The sequence below is a fragment of the Protopterus annectens genome, chromosome 2.part2, assembly GCF_019279795.1.
Source record: "Protopterus annectens isolate FY-2018-M chromosome 2.part2, PAN1.0, whole genome shotgun sequence".
In the NCBI taxonomy this organism is placed as follows: domain Eukaryota; kingdom Metazoa; phylum Chordata; order Ceratodontiformes; family Protopteridae; genus Protopterus; species Protopterus annectens.
Window position 1 is genome coordinate 872,920,050 of NC_056730.1, and position 17,675 is coordinate 872,937,724.

At 36.3% G+C, this 17,675-nt stretch overlaps 1 protein-coding gene across 2 annotated transcripts in view; it reads right to left on the reverse strand.

Annotated features, from left to right (window-relative positions):
* The window catches only part of TUT7 (terminal uridylyl transferase 7), a 3,176,298-nt gene extending 3,159,265 nt beyond the window's left edge, over positions 1–17,033 (reverse strand). For both annotated transcript variants that reach the window (XM_044064191.1, XM_044064190.1), the window contains exon 1: positions 16,955–17,033. The gene's annotated coding sequence lies outside the window, so the exon portion shown is untranslated. The remainder of the gene's footprint in view (positions 1–16,954) is intronic.
* Positions 17,034–17,675: the final 642 nt, after the last annotated feature.

Consider the following 17,675-nt stretch of genomic DNA (forward strand, 5'->3'; position numbering starts at 1 on the left):
TATAAATATAATATTTTATTATACTGACAATAATATGTATGAGAAAAAAGCTCTGATACAAGTAATTTAAAGTCTTTTGGAAGCTGTTAACTGCATTTACATGACAGAGTATAAATGCATCTTAATATATGTAATGTATGAACCATATTAGCCAAAGTTATTGATCTAATTGAACATTAGAACTTATTTTTACAAACTTTGAATAAATTAATGTGTAGATATGCCCTTCCTTTTTTTTTTTTTTTTTTTCCGCTTTCTCTTCCTCTCTCACGTCTTTTGTTTCTTTCTCTCTTCTTGGTTCCTAATATCAAGTTTATTTGAATGCTATTTGAATATTAATGTATTATATTAAATAGATGTATATAGTAGTATGAATAGTTTTTTTTTTTTTTTTAAAAAAAGAGTTTCTCTTAGTATATATGATGCTGTCTTATCAAATGTGTAGTTTTGTCTTACCAGATAATCTAATTGAAAGTTGTTAATTTAAGTTAAATATAATAAGTATTAAATTGATAAGGTGGTAGCTGAGGTACTGCTGCTTAGGGTAGGGGGTTAACTTGAGTAGTATGTACTACTCTAAGTTGGAGTTTTTAACTCCAGGCTGGGTGCAAGATTTAATCCTTACATTATTTTCTCTTGTTTACTGTTGTATGTATATAGTTTTGACATCCACAATACACTGTATAAGCTCATTGTCACTACAAACAAAATTAAATCTTATACAAAATCCCATAAGAAACTCAATAAATACAGCTATATCTAAAGGTACACTTAAAGGAGGAGATATAACATTACTTATTTTGTTAATTGTTATTTTAATCACAAGTTTTCTATGTTTTAAAATTGCCAAATGACTTCTCTAAAAGGAATTTCTTTAAACATTAATGGATTGAATAATCCATGCAAAAGGGCAAGCCTAATAAGATACATTAATTTACATAAGGCCAACTTAGTCTTTCTACAAGAAACACATCTCTTGAAAAAAGATATTGATAAACTAGCCACAAACAAATATACAGTATTGGTTAGTTCGGAGCACACTCAGAAAAAAAGAGGAGTGGCTATTTTATGGAATAAAAGTATGCCCATTCCTAAAACTATTAAGTCTTATCAAGATGATAAAGGAATGTTTTGTATGGTTACAATACAAATTAATGGGAAGACTTATACATTAATCAATATATAATGGATACCTGGAATTGGTATTAATACAGTGAAATACCATCTTGATAAGATCATATCATTCTCTATAGGAGATATTATTTTAGCTGGTGACTTTAATTGTATACTACATGAAAATGACACTACCACTATAGGAAAAAGGAAAATTACATCTAATGCAAAACATTTAAAGGATTTTGCTAATTCTTATCATTTAAATGATATTAATAATCAGATAGATTCAAAATCATTACCATATACATTTTTTTCTAACAGATACAAAACTTATTCAAAAATAGATAGAGTCTTTATTTCTAACCAGATGGTAACAGAATTAACTCTAAAATCATTTCATGTCCTATATCTGATCATAATTCAATTGTTTTTGAGTTTGATAAAAAATACTTACAATGTTCAGATCAAAAGGATACCAGCATACTTAACTCAATTAAAAGACTATAAAGAATATATACTTTCAGAAGTACAACATTTTCTAGATATAAATAATACTCCTGAAGTCTCCATTGTTTATGTTTGGGATGCTTTAAAATCATATCTATATGGACAAAGTATCAGATGGTATAATAATAAAAGGAAATCTTGGGATAAGGAATTGTTAGATATTCAAAGTAAACTAGATTCTTATAAACATAATAATAAAGAAAATATTATGGATAAGAAAATCATTGAAGAAATAAACTATGAGTTAAAATTTATTTGTATTTCTCATTTAAAGTTAAAATAACTTTAGAGAAATACAAGTTTTTGTCTTACTCAATAAGCCCCAAATACTTACATAGACTTAAAAATAAAACAAAAAGGCTGAATAAGCAAAATCATATCAAAGAAATCTTTTCTCTAAGGAAAAAGAAGAATGTTTCTAGTTTACCAGAAATACTAGATGAATTTAGAAATCACTTTCACAAAATTAATCATAATAGCGTTAACATGGAACCTAAAGATAAAATAAGGGAATTTATAATCACAAACATGAATAAAAAACTTAATAAACAACAGATTAAACTTTTGGATAAAAGTATTTCATATACAGAGGTTGTTACACAAATAAACAAGCTTAAATCAAATAAAGCACCAGGTAATGATGGTATTATACCAGAGATATATAAAATCCTTCCTAAAAGTACATACTCATTAATACATAAGGTTTTTATTTTGGCCCAAAATGAGCTAATAACCCCTCCATCTTGGCAATATACATTTATTTCGCCAATCTTAAAACCTAATAAAGAACCAACTAGATGTACTTCATATCGGCCCATCTCACTACTTAATGTTGATTATAAAATGTTTATGAGTATTTTTGCTGATAGATTGAAAACAATCATCCCTGGTATTATAGATGTAGATCAGACAGGCTTCATTGTAAATAGAAATATTTTTGATAAAAATAACTCTAACATTAATTGATTTTGCAAATAGGAAAAAGAAAGATTTAACTCTTATTAGTCTTGATATAAGCTCAGCATTTGATTCAGTAAGTTGGGACTACTTGTTTACCTTACTGAAATGCATAAACTTCTCAGAAGCATTTGTAAATCTAATTGAGCATTTATACAAAGGAACATTGGCTTATATTAAGATAGGAACATATGTCTCACAAAAAATACCAATTTTTAAAGGTACAAAGCAAGGGTGTCCACTCTCTCCACTATTATTCACTTTAATAATGGAGCCTTGGGCTAATTTGATCAGAAACAGTAGTGACATAGAGGGATTTGAAATAGATGAAAATACATCATCTAAAATTCAACTCTTTGCAGATGATGTTCTAATTACATCAGCAGGATCTAATTCTTCTATGCAGTCTCTGTTTGATAAAATGATAAATTTTAAAAGTATTTCTGGTTTAATATTCAATGAAGAAAAAACTAAAATATTACCTATATATACACGAAAAAATGTTCTCATTAATGATTTTACTAAATATGTACCCAATTCAGGTCAGATAACTTATTTAGATATAATATTATCTAAGGATATTAAATCTATTATACATAATAATTATAATACCTGTCTTCTTAATATACAAAATCTCTTTAATACCTGGAATAATATGTTTTTTACTATGGAAGAGAGACTTACAATTATTAAAATGATAATATTCCCCAACATATTATACTTAATACAATCAATAATACTTCCACCTACAAAAATAATTATCAAAAAATTGAATACACTAATGTTAAATTTCCTACGGGCACCTAATAGACCTAGGATTACTTTAAAGAAACATACTAATAGTTGGTCTCAAGGGGGTATTTCTTTTCCAGGTTTCAATTTATATACTATCTCTTCTATTATAAAAGTTATTACTTTATTAATCGATCAGTCATATGTTGCAAAATGGAAAGATTACTGGGAGATAATTAGTATTCACTTCATGAAAATTTCCTTAACACATAAAAATATGATTGTAAATAATTCCATGTTATGGTTACTAAAAGAATTTTGCACTTCACCTATTACACCTAAACATATAGTTAGTTACCCATTAAACATTATTGTTAGCTATCGTAACTTTATATTCATGCATCCTAAATATAAATAATGGAATTTTATTTTATTCCCTATAATGTATACTCGGGGTATGCTTTTGTCATCCACTTCTGAAGGAACTCATTTAACTACAGATAATGATCTAAAAGTACTGGTATCAGTTGATATCTGATAATAAAGTTAAAAATCTAGATTTCTTAAAACAAGAATTTGATCTAGAAGAAACTTGTTGGTTAGAGGTTCAGACCTTTAGACAACATCTCATTGATAAAATAGATCTAATGTCTATAACAGTTAAAGAATCTGTTCCAACATTGATTGATTACTTGATATTAAATTTACAACATAAAGTTTCTGATAAAGGTAAGCTTTCATACATACATAAAATTATCAGACAAGAAACTTTTTACAGTGTAGATACCTACTGGAATTATTTCATTTCCATTAATGGTGATCCACCAAATCAACAAGATAAACAATATATATTGGAATCTGCCTATAAAACTACGTCTTCCATTATCTGGAGACTTTTTACATGGAAATTTTTACATAGATCCTTTTATACACCTTTGATGATGAATAAAATAAATAATAAAGATAATCTATGTAAAAGATGTAATGTAGAAATTAATGCAGACTGGGCTCATATGTTTTATGACTGTATAAAATTGAAAGAATATTGGAAGTCAATTAATGAATTTTTGCAGGCTCTTTTTACAGATAATTTTATTATTTCTAAATCTCTTATATTATTTAACACACCTGTACCTCAAAGTGTTAAAAAGGTTAAGCTTCCCTTGTTATGGTCTATCCTAGCAGTGGCTAGAAAAATAATAACTAGAAATTGGATTTCAGATACACCTCCTTCGTTTAATGAATTTAAAAATGTTATGAATATAGTGTGCCATACGGAATTGAATACAGTGAAGTTAAGAACTACTAGAAAAACGTCTTATTATATTGTATGGGATAATTTACAAAACTTGTTAAATCTTAACTTCAATAACATGGTATTTTAGTTTTAAATCAATTGATCTGATTGTAGTGGATGTCTTTGTAAATACTTTGGTTGTTTTGTTGAATACTATAATCATATCTATTTTAATCACTTGTATAAAATTGTTATGATATTTTCTTGTATGTTAAAAACAATAAACTTGTTTTAAAAAAAAAAGAATCACCCTACCACCACAAGTGTGCAAAACATCCTTTAAATTTACCTTCAAGAACAGAAGCAGAGTATGAGGCATTCGTTGGTAACATTGACCTCCTAACAATTTGACTTATGATCTTGTTGGTCACATTTCTAATCCAAGAGTTCCACCTATTCTGCCTTTCGAGGCTGCACTAAAATTGCTCTTTTTAGTTTAGCAAATAATTCAAGGCATTACCCAAGTACAAGTATGCCTGAAATATAAACTATTACAACTGGGTCCCCAAATGTAATCAATTTATTGTATATTCAATGAATGTCAATAAACTCACTTACCACATAACAACTGGTTATTACTGGAGATCCAGTTCTAATTTTATAAACTGCCTCAATTTACTAAGCATTTAAAAAGTGCAGTACTGCAAAGTGTAACAGTTTTTAAAGTTGCTGGTCAATTCAAACTCCACTTCACTCTTTGATCCCAGCCTCTTACTGCCAGAATCATGGGCAGAACCAAAAATTATTAGGGACACTGTAAACAACAAAACTGTTAACTTAAAGTAGGCAGCATATAAGAACTTGAAATATATTACATTTTCTAAAATAAAAAGCTTGCAACATGAATTATTGTCAGAATTTGTTGATTGCAATCATTATGTTTTCTCAAATGGCCACCAATTTCAGAAAGGGCATTGGATTTTTTTTTTGTTTGTGCTCTGTGTCTACCAGCCACTGAGCTTCCCCCAATTGAACTTGAGCCTTTTTGGTCCCTCATGCTAGGTATCCCCAGCACAGAGGTGAGAGTGGTAGAGAGGGGGGTCACCGTTCAGAGAGCCATGATGGTGCTTTGTGTCCCTACCCCAGGCAGCCACCTCTGCTGACAGAGGTTGTGACCTAATCCACTAGACTGTCTGGCTAGCCTCCCGGAAAGGGACTCTAAAGTGACCATACCTACATGTCTCCAAGCTGGGAACTACCTGTGCACTAAAGGTACAAGATCAGGAACATGTATGCTCCTGGGAAGAAGATGCAGTTTTCACTGTACGCCCTACTTCCAACATGAAAATGGGTAGTGGTCACCTTTCAGCTGACTGGTGCTATGCCCTGCCAGACCCTTGCCACCACACTCTTGTTGCCTCACATTCCCAGACTGCTACCCAAATGCCACCCTTGAGGCTCTTCTATCACAGACATAACTGCTGATGATGACATTTCAGTAGGGCAACACTGCCTAGTCAACAGCAGTGTTGGTGATTCGGTGGACATGAACTGTAGTCTGGTTCATAACATCCTGAGGGACTTGGGGGTACGGACTGTGGTTTTCAGCAGTGCCAAGGGTTCTAGAATAGGAAAAAAAATGCATACAAATGATACATTTAGCTTAAGAAACAGAAATAAAACCAGTACTTACTTTGAAAATAAATATAAACACATTTAAGACTATAAATTGCTACATTCCAGAGATCTCATACAGGATTTTGCTTTACATCAGTATTTTTTAAACAATATAATCAAAGTTTTCAAAATCATCTATTCATCATGCCGAATTCCGGATGTTCTTTGAACATATTCTACTTTCTTACCATTAACTCCTCCTCCTCCTCATTATTATGTGCATACCCTCTGATTTACAAACTGAAAACCATGATAACATTTACTGAGAAAAATCATACTTGAACTACAGGGTGCTTTTTCACTATCAAAGAAAAAGGAATAATGAAAGAAAAAGTGAATCAGTGGTACATTTATAAAACTAGCTGAAAAAAGTGCATTTATACTTTAAGGCAATTACCAGAGGTATTTTTAACCGCATACCATGTTTATCCTTTTAAGTAACACAAAAAAGGCGGTCTTCTCTAGAATAAACTTCTCATCCACATAAAACAAATTTCACCACTATCCATATCCAAGTGAAACTTAAGGAAACTGAAAATTTACCATAGGACTGACCCCTTTACTACTAATGGAAAGAGGTGGCTCTTAAATGCTTTAACCCATACATAGGTTCTCCTCAAATTATCTAAGGTATGATCCTAGTTAATCTCTTTAAAAATGTATGTCTGTGTGTATACATATATATATATATATATATATATATATATATATATATATATATATATATATATATATACACACACACATACACACACACACACACATGGATAGGCATACACACACACAATTATATATACATGCATACATATATATACACACACACACACACTGTGTGTGTGTATGTGCATATATATATAAATTGATTACTGACCATGGGATGGATAGGGCCAATCCATAGCCAAACGAGATAGGTTATTTCGAGCACAAAACGAGAAACCGGCTAGATTTGAAATGGCCCGCAAGGGCAGCTAGTCTAGTACTTACCGATGAACCTTTGAAACATATGCAATGCATCAAACAGAGGACTTCTTGAATTAAAACAAGTAACACAAGTAATTTATAAGGCTGAAAAGGAACAACAACACACTTTACCTGTCAGATAGTCTTCCACTCCCAATACAATTACCATCCACAACATCAATGACAAAAGATTGGGACACAGAAGCTTACAAATAATGGAAAGTTAATTTGGAAAAGCAAATCCCAGGAAATGATTTTAGCTTACATCTATCCAAGCACTGCATTATATCAGAATGACAATTCCCTGGTAATCCCAGAAATCCGCATAATGAGTCAATAAACAAAAACTCTTGGAACACTACACTGGAATTCCCAAGACTGACTAATCCCAGGAGGGACAATATACGTGGCAAGGCTAAAGCTTCAGCTTTACATTAAAAACAACAAAGGACTTCCTGCATATTAAAGAATGTCACATTTACAAATATGCTTTATCTTAAAAAATGGAATGAAATAGTTTACATAAATGGAAAGAGACTACTACTATTACCAGAAAATGTTTGACAAATAAAATAAATTAATTTGCATCATTTTCTTCTAAACAAACAATTTGAACCATTCGTAAAACAAAAAAACTGCAATGGCATTTGGACTGTTTGCCTATTTCAAGCTACTACATAATCTATTCTCTCTCCTCATTATGACCTAAGACAAATTTTAGAACCACAACACCCCCTTTGCACATGATAAACCTCAGTTAGGTGCTGTCAAAGTGCACTGAGGCCTACATTTAGCATGACATGGATAAAGGCAGATGTGGGGGTACACAGGATTTATCAAAATGCAGTACAATAAATGGGATCTCTTGCCATACTGCCTACAGCACACTTTTCTCTATAAAATATGAGCAACAGCTCTACAAAGAATGTTAAACATGAAGACACCAAACAGATGGAGAAACTACATTATGTGGTACCTAAACCTAGTACAATATCATAATGACTTTTACCCACCTTCTTTGCAATACACTGCTTTTTATGTCCTGCAGTCTGACTATAAATTATGGTCATATTTGTATAAAAACTGTCCATTCCTCAGCACTCTGCAGATAGTGCTTAGTTGACATCCTTTTTAAGCATCTTTTTTTTAACCACACGTTCAAAATAATAATTTTACATCTTCCAAACATTATATGTAACTTACTGTGTTAAACTCCTATCATTCAAATACCAAAATACCATAGTAACAAAAAATACTGCTAATACAAGTGATACAAAGCAAAGGGAGGCTGCACATGCTTTTGGTGATTTTGTCACCCTTTGTCACATTAACATTTTTTTCACTGTGAAATCTAAAATGTAAATACTGCACAACCAACATATACACATACATACATAAAACACATGAAGGTGAAGCCTGGTAATCCTGAATCATCATCACAAAATGTCTGCATGTTTGATACCAAAAGGAATACATGAAACTCTGGGAGATTTTTATAATAAAAACAATTCCGGATTTGTCACTTATGGTTTAAAATATGTAGTGCTGTCTCATTTTAAGTGTCCAAAAAAAGAATGTTCTTACTAGAATGTTACTTTTGAACAAACCTCCACAAACTTGACAAATTCAAAACCTTTATTTCAGTATAATATCAGCACTAAATATTATAGAGTTTTACCTATTCCTTCTTTCTTTCATTGTAAACAGTTAAAGCACCATTTTAAACATATTTAAGTGAAAACTACTAAAAAGTGTCAGATCTTTCTTCTAACCATACAGGACCATAGAATACACAAGGTAAGTTTGACCAAAAGCCTTGCCAACACCCACTCTCAGCGCTACCATTTTTTGCAAGAAGGGTAGCATCTCCAAATCCAAGAGCAACATTTAGGGCACCCATCTATCTGTACAAGCAATTCTTGAAGGATCAGAGGATTTACACTACTTGATATGCAGGGAGAGTCTGTTCCACAGCAAAGGAAGGCACTTGGTGAGGAATCTCTCTCTCTCTCTCTCCACCTAGTTTTATTTAGTCTTTGATGAAGGTGAAATTCTATGGTTCTGGTACTGACTGCACAATTTGATTTGTTTAGGAAAAGGAGATTGAGAATAACCATCTCTAAGACAAGGGAGCCTATAGGACACAGAATACAAGGGCAAGGATTCCAGTCTCTCCTGGTAGCAAAGATTTTTGACAGCAGAGATCATCCTCTTTATCGGTCAATGTTTTTTTTTTTCTTTTTCTTTTTTAATGTGTCTGGCCAGACTCATGCCAAAGGGTACAACAGTCAGCTGGGGCAGACTATAGGGGGACAATTACCTCCCTGGCTCTTTACAAGATGCCTATGGCAATTAGTTGTGAAGTGTAGAAAGATTTCCTAACTACAGTCACAATATGATGATCAAAGGAGACAGCTATCAAACAAGGGGCTAGACCTTGGATTCATATGGTAATGGAATGTTTCTGATGCACAGTGTTTCTCCTTCCCAAAGGGGATAATGCTGAATTTCTTGGTGTCCAGTACAAACCCTTTTATAAGCACCTGGAACTGACTTTAGTTTTTTTTTTTGAAGAGTATACTGTGGATAAAAAAAAAAGTTTACACACCCCTGTTAAAATGCCAGGTTTTTGTGATATAAAAAATGAGACCACGATATATTATTTCAAACCTTTTCCCCACCTTTAACGTGACCTATAACCTGTACAATTCAATTGAAAAACAAACAAATCTGTTAGGGGAAAAAATATAAAAAATAAAAAACATACAGTAAGCTGGTTGCATAAGTGTGCACACCCTTAAACTAATACTTTGTTGAAGCACCTTTTGATTTAATTACAGCATAAAGTCTTCTTGGGTAGGAGTCTATCAGCATGGCACATCTTGACTTGGCAATATTTGCCCACTCTTCCTTGCAAAAGCGCTCCAAACCTGTCAGATTGTAAGGGCATCTCATGCACAGCCCTCTTCAGGTCACCCCACAGATTTTCTACTGGATTTAGGTCTGGGCTCTGGCTGGCCCATTCTAAAACATTAATTTGCTTCTGGTAAAGCCATTCTTTTGTTGATTTGGATGTATAATTGGGGGTCATTATCGTGTTGAAAGTTGAAATTCCTTTTCATCTTCACCTTTCTAGAAAATGCCTGAAGGTTTTGGGCTAGAGGTAACTGGTATTTGAAACTGTTAATTCCCTCCACCTTGACTAAAGCCCCAGTTCCAGATGAAGGAAAGCAATCTCAAAGTATGATACTGCCACCACCGCTTCACCATGATGATGGTGCCTTTTGGTGATGTAAAGTGCTGTTTTTGCACCAAACGTACCTTTTGAAATTGTGACCAAAACGTTCAACCTTGGTCTCATCAGACTATAACACATTTTCCCACATGCTTTTGGGAGACTTGATGTATTATTTTTCAAATTTTAGCTGGGCCTGGATGTTTTTCTGTGTAAGAAAAGGCTTCCATCTTGCAACCCTACCCCATAGCCCAGACATATGGAGAATACGGGAGATTTGTCACATGTAGTACACAAACAAAACTTGCCCGAAATTTCTGCAGCTCCTTCAGTGTTCCTGTAGTTCTCTTGGCAGCCTCCCTGACCAGTTTTCGTCTTGCCAGTCTAGGAGGGACATCCAATTCTTTGCAACGTCACTGTTGTCCCATATTTTCTCTACTTTTTGATGACTATCTTCACCGTGTTCCATGGTATATCCAATGCTGTGGAAATTCTTTTTGTACTCTTCTCCTGACTGGTCAGAATCTGTCACCCCCGGGATTCAGGTTACTGGCTAAAGCTCTTGCCACCCCTATAGTGCCTTTTTTAGGCAAGGTTCAAAGGACAAAACCACCACTGTAACAGATACAAGCATGCAAAATCTGAAGGTAATGCTACAAGTCTAAACCTCAAAATGCACTCTCTCGAGGCACTCCCAAAAATGGAGAACATTGATATCTGTGCAATAACTGAGACCTGGTTTAAGGCTCCAGAGAGCACCCCTGCAATACCAGGCTACAACTCTTACCACACTTTTCGGCCACCAAATCAAGACCAAAACACTAAAAGTGGAGGAGTGTCCATATTCACCAAGGATATTCACATCTCTAGGCTTGTTGCCCAACACAACGCATCTGAAATTCTCCAGGTGCAACTAACACTAGGTAAGACTGCAATCCAAATTGTAGCTTGCTACAGATCCCCCACCATGCCCCAAGATTCTCACTACACCTTTCTAAACATACTGGAAAATATTAAGATACCACCAAACACCTTAATACTGGGTGATTTCAACTACCCTGCCATAAAACTAGGAAAACTACTCGGGTACCAACACCTTTTCCCAACGGTTCTTGGAATTCATAAATTCCAATGCCCTGGATCAACTAACCCATAGTCCCACCAGGGGCTCCAATATCTTAGACCTGATCATTACCAACATGGGAGACAGATGCTCCAAATCAGTGGTCACCCCCTCATTGGTCAGGTCTGACCATAAGCAAATAACCCTTGACATCCACCCCCACCCCCCAGTAAAGAAACCTCCATAAAAAATTCTCTAAAGCCAACTTCATGCTACTCAAGTCAGAAGTGACAAACTTCATGACACCCATGCAAATAGAGCTGAAAGTTCAACTGCTGAATCCTACACTAAGGCACTGTACGAGCACATCCACTCATGCATGAACAGTGCCATCCCAAATAGAACCAAGAAGCTCTCCTCCAAAAAAAGGAAGCCAATCTGGTGATCCCCTGCCATAAACAAACTATACAACAGAAGGAAGAAACTGTTGCAGAAAAGAGGAAAATTCCAGGATGCAAAAAACTCCCTTACCAGCTTCAGTAAGAAGCTGAGATCCCTCATAAAATCCTCCAAAGCTAGTTACGAAAATAAAATTGCCAAAGACAACCACAAGGCACTCTAGAGTTATGTCAAGAATCTAAATGGCAATTCTCAGATATGCTCTGAGCTACAAAAGAATGGCATTAAATATACTGATCCCAAGGATATTGCCAATATCCTGGCAGATCGATTTAGTGCCAACTTCACCCCCTAAAGTGCCCAGCTCAATACCAAAAGATTGCCATATTCCAGTAATCACGGCCACACAGGTAGAAACCGCACTCTCCAAAGCTAAGAATACAGCATCCATGGGACCAGATGACATCCCGGGCTGTGTACTACATGAACTACAAAATGAACTGGCACTTCACCTAAGTGTCATGTTTAATCACAGCCTCAACTCAGGCTTCGTGCACACTGAGTGGTGCACAGCTACACTTATCCCACTCCACAAGGGGGATCCAACTTGGATCCCGGGAACTACCATCCCATCAGTCTGATGAGCCTGATATGCAAGGGCATGGAACGCATTATCATGGAACTTATAAACAAAGACATTGGCAACCTTTAAACACTGGACCCCACCCAGTTTGGCTTCGTGAAGGGACAATCTTGTCTCCTGAACCTGACTGACTTCTTCAAATCAGTCTCCAGAGCTGTGGACAATGGTTAGGTGGTCCACACAGCCTATCTGGACCTCTCCAAGGCCTTCAACACCATCCCCCACTCTGGAATCATAGATAAACTTACTAAGCTGGGCATAAATCCCTGTCACTTGATGGATTGTCAACTGGCTTACTGACAGAACCCAGCCTGTAAAAGTTGCCGACTGCAAATCCAGCTCTAGACAAGTGACAAGTAGAGTACCTCGGGGTCATTCCTGGGACCACTCTTGTTTGGCATCTACTTCTCTGAAGTACAGGCCAACACTAAGGGACTCTGGCTAACAAAGTTCGCAGATGACTACAAAATGGGAGCCATTACTGAATCCCCAAATGATGTGGATAGTCTACAAAAGAGCCTTACAGAAATGGATGCTTGGTGCCAGAGCCATGGGCTCAAGCCTAATGCCAAGAAATGTATAGTATTCCCTTTGGGAAAAAAACATGTAGCCATGAATTACCACATAGGTGGCAGTACACTAAACACCGAAAGTGCAAAGAGAGACTTAGGGACACAGGTGGACAGTGGTCTCACCTTCAATAACTACATCGCCACAACAGTCAGGAGATCCATCTGGCACACCTCATCACTAAGGGTTTTTCATCCAGAAAAAAGGAGGTCATTGTCCCACTGTACTCATCCCTCATTAGACCCATTATAGAGTAGAACGCCCTGTTTGGTATGTACATCACAAGACATCTGCAACAGCTGGAAAGGCCACAGAAATACCTCACTAAAAGAATCACAGGCGTAAAGCAGAGACCCTATGTTGACCATCTAAAAAAAACTCCAGCTATACTCTGTGGCATACCGTCTACTCAGAGGTGATCTCTGCTTAACATACAAGGCCATGTCAAACCCTGAGCTGTTGCACATGCTCCACTTAAACAAATCCCAATCCCTCAGAGCCACACGCTCCAGGAATCTAAACCTTGTCATCACAATGAACAAAACATGCTGGAGTGATAGGTTCCTGACCCAGAGACTTCCCATACTCTGGAACAGACTGCCCATACATGTCAAGCAGAGCATCTCCTTGGTCTTCTTCAAAAGGAACCTTGACGATTGGATGACAGATAGGAAATTCACCCCGGGGATCACGTCAATCGCCCTGCTAGACAGGGGGGAAAGTAAATATTGTGGGAAGAAATATCTAGGGAATTGTTATGGCTAGGCTTGTATAGGCCCTAGGGCCGATAGCCTAATACCAACCTATGAATCTTTGATACCTTTCAACAAGATTCCTTTGATACTTTGTAAGCTCTCTGCGAACCATGACGTTTGCTGTAGCAGGCAACTGAGTAAATGTCAGGAAAATCCTACTGGGACAGATGAATTTTATTTGGGGTATATCAGAGTCTCTTTAATTGATGGGAGGTGTGCTATCCAAGAAGAATGAATGCTGGAATTAAATCAAAAGGTGCTTCAACAAAGTATTAAAGGGTGTGCCCACTTATGCAACCAGCTTTCATATGCTTTTTATACCCCCCCCCCAACAGATTTGTTTTTCAATTGAATTGTACAGGTTATAGGTCACATTAAAGGTGGAAAAAGTTTTGAAATGATTTATTGTGGTCTCATTTTTTTATATCACAAAAACCTGGGATTTTAACAGGGGTGTGTAAACTTTTTATATCCCCTGTATGTACCAAGGGGGATAAGACAACCACACGTAGCTTGCAGTTATCAGCAAATCTGGTTAACCAGAGATCACCACTGTCAATTTAGAGATCCAAAAAATAGATGACAAACAGGAGGGGGCTTAATACAGATCCCACATCACCACTAGTCACCTTCTCTCTGTCTGAAGAGACATCAGTCACACTCAAGACAATGTGCATTCTATCCCTGCGCCAGTTGGCTACCTATCTTGCCGCATACGAATTTATAATTTTGGCCAACTACTTTTAAACGATTCCATCTTGGTATGGGATAAAATGCCTTAGCCAGATCAAGATAGCTTATGCTGAAAGTGCAACAACAGTCAACCACCTACATAACCTTTTTAAAGACGGTAAGATTCAAACGGCAGAACCTGCCCTTTATAAAGCCGATTTGCAGTGGGTTGAGCTTAATCAGATTTTTAATGTTATGACTTATGAAGTCAGGTGATGATGCATACTCAAAATTTTCAGATAAGACCAATAAGACTGATGGGCCTGTGATGGGTCCACACATATGGATGAACATTACTACAGCAGTGTGTAAAGATTCAAGAACATCTCAAGGGATCAACAAATGAATAGTTAACACTGTTTACTAAACAAGTCCATAGAGAAAGTGTTCTTGGTCATTGCGAATACTTTTAAGAACCTTCCTTCATGACAATGGACAGGAGGAGTGACTCGAAGACGGCAGTTTCAGAGGATAAATTTGCTGTGAACTTGCTAACCTAATGTTCGCAATGTATTTTGGCTTTGAGTGGGAGGCACTACTAAAGCAAAGATGAGAACAGTAATGAAAGTTATTTCTTAGTTTGCCGATATAACTGAAGGACTTGTAGTTATCCTTTGCTTCAGTTGCTAATCTTAATTCATGGGATGTTTTGCCAGCTTTTACAGTTGTCTTTAGTTTCTTATTGAGGTGATAAATACCATTCTAACAGTGTGCAGTCCTAACAAGACAGTTGAAGTTTCTTCCTTCCGTTGAATACAGTTTGTTTATGCTGGCAGACCACCAGGATGTTTACTTTTGAATGTACCTACGTATTTGGTTGGAAAGGTACTGGCAGGTCAATACATTTATCTAAATGGGCATTAAAATCATTAGTGTATCTACCTGCATAACCGGGTTCAACCAAGGAGCTGACAAGAGTAAAATGTGGGATTCATCATACAGTTATATAAAATTTGTCTAATGAAGGTTGGTACTGATTACCAATGGAGTGGAAATTTTGAGGATCAACGCAACCAGATTATGGTAAGACTTAAATCTGTGGGAGGATGGGATCCGGACACATGCTTGACTAGCACATGTCCAAATCACAAAACATAGAACACACATACAGGAAAGCGCTCAACATCGACAAGTGCTTCCATGTATGTGTGCCTGTTTCGTAGATCAGACTACATTGCGGGTACAGGAAAATTCCCGTTTCCCCACTGCAGTGTGATATCGGAGTGAGAATAATAAAGTAGGGGGGTGTGGGGGGCACATCCTCCCACGTGGGGGAGGGCAAAGCCCCTCTGCAGAAATGTAGATTTTTTTTTTGAACTACACATAAGTGCTTTTCGATGTCAAGCACTTTTGTGTGTGTGTGTGTGTGTGTGTGTGTGTGTGTGTGTGTGTGTTCAATGTTTTGGGATTCGGAAATATGCTAGTTGAGCATGTGTCCTAGACCCGGGAGGATATAAGTGGGCAAGAAAGTTTATGCCTCTGGCAGGTTTAAGGACAATCTGATCCAGGGCATTTTACCAAATCCAAGAATCACCAAATATACCAATTTTGGAAATGTAACTGCAGACAAAATTAGAACTGTTCTAAAAAGCCTATTAACCCTGAAGAGATCTTCTTCTACAGCCATACAATTAAGCCCATGTCCATACAAACTTACTATTAGTATCTCTAGACTCTGGGCATACTGGTGAAAATAATAAAAAGCAAAACAAACACTATATTACCTCTAAATTAACAGCACAAAATAAGATAAACCCTCTACTCCCACGACCACTTCAAAGACATCCTTCCACTCCATAACACTAGCCTGGGCTGCGTCTACTACTGGTCCTGGGAATATCACACGATGAGTTACTTTTGTACTTAACTTAGGACAAAGCATACTGCTGAAATTTGCATACAACTGTCAAATCAAAAGGCTCATTTTACACTAAAGGTTGATGTTTCACCCAAGGAAAAAATAGTTATCTTTCTAACCTTTTCATAACAGCCCATATTCACCTCCACCTGCAGCTATAAACCATATTTAACGTACAAATGACCCAAAATAATTATCATGCAAGCTGCCGTCAACGCTACTTCAAGCTGGTCGAGTGAGGCAGCCAGTGTCACAACTCCCATCAAAAGACGAGTTACAGTATCAGAAATAGAAACCAAAATCTAAAGTAATACCAGTGAGTGCCCTACCCTGCACTTTAAAGATATTGTTTCCATAAAAGTCCCACACCCATCTTTCTGCACTTAAAATTATATAACAATAGTGTAACTATACATTTAAACGTGACGGATATATAAAACAAAATTACATATACCAACGAATTTAAATTTGGCTGCTTGTTCAACGCAAACAGCCACATAAAAGACAACTCACCCTCCAGCTCTTAACACAGTCAATAGGTTTTGTTGCTGTCGGAACCGGAAATGACTGATAGAATCGGAAGCGTAACTGGTAATTTGTCCGATAGTTTATGAAGTGCAACAAAAACAGCCTTGTTTGTTGTGGATGGGGAGGTAGAGAGAGAATAGATTGTTTAAAGTAAGTTGGTGTCAGTTTTAGACAACGAATTATATAATTAGCAATAGCTTTTTATTTGTGTTGGGGTGCGAGTGTTAGTAACGGTGGATCCTCGCTGTGTGCGCTGGAGTTCAAATCTTAAACACTGTGGTACCTCAGAGATTAAAGATCTCGGCTTGGGGTCATTCGAAACTGTGTACTGTGTTGAAGCACACGCACACACATATTGGAGTGGGGGAGGGACGCAAATAACTTCTACATACAGGTATTCCCCAAAACGCTAACTTGGAAGCCATGTTACCGCTGAGTAAAGGCAATACAGGTTTGCTATTAAACATCCACTCGAAGTACTGGTGGTTGCAACCTTAATCACAATTATAGGTTCATAGGTAGGTACTAGGCTATTGGCCCTAAGGCCTAGCCAAATAGGTACCCTGGATTTCGCCACCCAAGAAAATTATTTTCCTGTGCCCCTGTCAAGCACAGCCACAGAAGTGATCCCCGGGGTGAATTTCCTATTTCCCATCCAGTCATCAAGATTTTTCTTCCAAGAGTGCTAATGCGGAGCTCTGTTTGA